Genomic DNA, 4,025 nt, shown 5'->3' on the forward strand with positions numbered 1-4,025 from the left:
ACGTCGTTTCCCCTTTCTAATTTTAAAGCGCCCCTTAGAAATAGGGTTCTGGAACCAAAAGAGGATATCGATTCTCGATTATTCGGTTCTGAAAAAATTGGTCGGTTCCGGGAATCGAAGAATCGACCGTGGGAATCTAATCTTAGACTCCGATTCCTCCCTTTATAAAAGCCCACGAATATTTGAAATTTGATTAAAATTAATACTTAATTTTAATTAAAATAGACCATTAATTTTAATATGAATTAATATTAATAAAAATTAAAAACAATAATTCGTTGAATCTAATATTATCTAAAAGTAATATTTACCTAAGTTAATTTTTAATATCGCGAGTACATTTTAAAACTGATTCCGATAGACGGAGCCGGAAAAAAATCGATTCTTGGACTTTAGGAATTGAATCCTCCGAAGGATCGGACTCGAATCCCGCATCCCCACTTGAAAATGGGATGCGATGTGACCGGACTCATGCCAATATTTGAAAGTTTTGATTACAGTAATTTATAATGTTTTACTTCATTATAAAAAACTGTAATTATTGGTACTATAAAGTGAACTATTTTCTCTACTTTTGTTAGGATTCAAAACCATACATATAATCAACATTTTATTATTCTTATACTCGCACCAAAAAACTACTAATAATACTGCACACACGTGCTAAAATTTCGGGAAACGCGTTCTTGCCCGTTATTGAACGGCACTCTGCCAGCGGCTTCGCTAGTTATTCATTGTTTCATGCTGAAAATTTTTCTGTATACATTTAAAATATAAATTAAAATATTCCTCAAAGTTCACTGGGCTCAGTGGTTTTTTTCTCGTCCTAAAAAATTCGTGCAATACATCTTTTTTGGACTCTAATAAAGCAGGACACCCTCAGGCTCTGAGAAGCTCTTGAGAAATTCTCCGCAGGCACTCAGGTTAAAGGTCTTTTTAAAGGTCCGGGTAGCTCGTTTAAATGGTCTAAGCTAACAGCTTTACAATGTCCTTTCCGAAATTGACATAAGAATACGATCATAAATAATAATCAGAGAGGCTGACATTGAAATAACAATTCGATCATAAATAACAAGCATTTCAAAGGTAGCGGCCTAAAACATAATAATTGGGAATCTACGGGTTTCGATTATTTCAGATATTTAACTTTTCATTTAAATGTTTAAAATTGGAATGAATATAACGTATCTCACAATGGAATGAGACACGCCAGAACAGACCAAATTTTTTCATTTAACTCCAAAATAGTAGATTAGTACATTAGTATATAAGTTATAATTGTTATGAAATATCTATAATGAGAGACATCATAAATTGAATAAAAGTGTTAATAATTCGAAGAAAATTCTAAAAAGGTTGATGACGGCTAACTACTGTAAATAACTCTACCCGGCCGGTGCATGACGAATACAATATGACCATTATTTTCCACTTAAAAGGTATACTATTTATTAAGTTTCGCAGCCCCTAGTTTTGTTTGGATATCCAAAAAAAATTGTACAAATTCGAGCAAAATCCGTTAATATTAAACAGTGCCCCACATATTATGAAGTTTCCTATTTATTTAACATGGAAAAAGGCAATTTCTTCTTAACCCCTTCACTGTCAGTGACACATATGTGGGGGGGGGGGGGGGGGGGGGGGGGGGTCCGTGTCACTTTGGTATCATGAAACATATATGAGTATCTCAAAATAAAATTATTTTAAGGGATCAGATTTGATTTTGCTTTGGTTTATTACGATTTTTGAGGTCGCTGAATTCAAATCTGATTTGTGTAAAACTTGACCCTCATGTTTTTGTCAAATGTCCACGTTTTGAGACCTTCTGAATCCGAAAAACAGGTTTTTACGAATGTACCTGTCTGTCATTGAACACGACAACTTTAAAAAAATTAATCTATTAGATTGGCCTTTGGTACACTCGTTTATTGTCCTAAAGTAAAAGTCAAGTTCGTTAGGCAGTCATTTTGGATAAAAATTCAAAAAGTAAGCGCATTCTGAATATTTTTGGACAACTTTTTTCAAGATTCAAAAAATCTCTGTACGGACATGAAAAAATGCAAGAGGAGAAAAATGTTGCTTTTTGAATGCCCTACAAAATTATCATAACAACTTTTTTTAAGTTCTCGAAAAATCGAAAATTCAAATTTTGACAGCACACAAAATAATGAAAAATTACACTTTGCGCTCAAACTATGCAAAATATGGAAAAGATGACCAAAAAAAATTGTGCACTTGCAAAAGATTTACAATTTTTTATTATCTACTCTTTTATAGGGTGCGCAGTTTTTGTTTCAATCGTGAAAAACATAATAAACAATAAAAAAAACAATCTGCTCGCTGCGTGGGCACATTTTCATCACAAGGTTTGCCTTTTAATTACTTTTTCTTCTCGTGTGTGGGTTTTCAAAAAATTGAATTTATTTATGGTTTTCATGCTATGTTTTACGATTAAAACAAAAACAGAATTATCAAAAAATCATTTATGACAAATTAATTCATTTTTACATTGTAATCAGAGAAGGTATTAGATATTTGTAAAATTTGACCCCCCAGTTTTTGTCAAATGTCAAGTTTTGAAACCCTTTGAATCCGAAAAACAGGTTTTTACGTCTGTAAATCTGTAAACCGGTCTGTATGTCTGTATTCGAGCACAATAGCTTTTGAAAAAATAAATCTATTAGATTGGCTTTTAGTAAACTCTTTTAGTGTCTTTAACTAAAGGTCAGGTTCGTTACCCAGCCATTTTAGATAGAAATTCAAAAAGTGAGCGCCTTTCTGAATATTTTTGAGACCACTTTTTTCAAGTTTGTAAAATTCTCTGTACGGAAATTCATAGTATTCAAAAAGACGAACAATTTAGCCACGTGACTTTCTTTGATAAAACCAAAAATTAGCGGAGTTATATATAACTTTTTTAATTTTATTGAAAAGTCGAACATTCAAATTTTGACAGCATAAAAAATAATGGAAAATCAAAAATTAAATTTTTTTCATGCAGCAATTTCTCAGTGTTTTAAAGATTTTCAAATATATAAATGAGTTTTCAAACAAACAAAAAAACGTATATATAGGCTCATCAAAAATTATCGGACCCCCCTCCCCTATCAGAGAAAATATGCGTTTTCGTGGGTAATGTTTCACGGTTTTGGACGAGGATCTGAATGGTGGCCTTCAAGCTGACATTGGCGTTGACCTTCAAGGTTACTTCAAGGTCAACTTTAATTTTTGAAATGAAAACCCCTATTTTTGACACCGTCAATCGAAAAAACGCAAAAAATTACGTTTAGATAGGCATCAAATGCGGGTGACCCGATGACCTTCGAGGTCATTCCAGTATCGTGTAAACTCAAACAAGGTCTAGATGGCTGATCAGCGAAAATATGCGTTAAAAAAAGAGTTAAACATTGTTTCCAGATCCAGTCGACTAAGGCGGGATCCATCGTAGGTCTCATCAGTCCAAAAAAAGAACCCTATGTGGATCCGACCCGCAGAGACGAACACCATTGACGGTCTCGTCAATCCACAAAAAAAGGTCATATGTGGATTCGGCCAGCTAAGGCGAGATGTTCTCATCAGACCACAAACAAAAGTTTGTCTGTGGATTCGGCCAGTTAGTTAGCCAGTTAGTCGAGATGGTCTCATCAGACCACAAAAAAAAGTTCGTAGGTGGATCCAGCCAGCTAAGGCGAGATTCATAGTAGGTCACATCACAAAAAAAGATCGTATGTGACCACTTTACAGCAAATGTTCAAATTGATGTCCATGCACAGCTTGGCAATGTGCCAATCTGTTATACGACCCTGGAATGGCCTCGAAGGTCATCGGGTTACATGACCTTGATGCATATCTAAATGTAAAATTTTGCGTTCTTTTGTTCGGCGGTGTCAAAAATAGGGGTTTCCATTTGAAAAATGAAAGTTGACTTTCAAATAACCTTGAAGGTCAACGCCAAGGTCACCATTCAGATCATCGTCCAAAACCCTGAAACATTTCTCACGAAAACGCATATTTTCGCTGATAGG

The 4,025-nt window shown here is 34.4% G+C and overlaps 1 protein-coding gene across 1 annotated transcript in view; it reads right to left on the reverse strand.

The window, feature by feature from the left end:
- LOC117180062 (SWI/SNF-related matrix-associated actin-dependent regulator of chromatin subfamily A-like protein 1) overlaps positions 1-4,025 on the reverse strand; it is a 51,419-nt gene that overhangs the window by 39,929 nt on the left and 7,465 nt on the right. The gene's annotated exons all lie outside the window — the stretch shown is intronic.

Source organism: Belonocnema kinseyi, chromosome 9 (assembly GCF_010883055.1).
Source record: "Belonocnema kinseyi isolate 2016_QV_RU_SX_M_011 chromosome 9, B_treatae_v1, whole genome shotgun sequence".
Taxonomy (NCBI): domain Eukaryota; kingdom Metazoa; phylum Arthropoda; class Insecta; order Hymenoptera; family Cynipidae; genus Belonocnema; species Belonocnema kinseyi.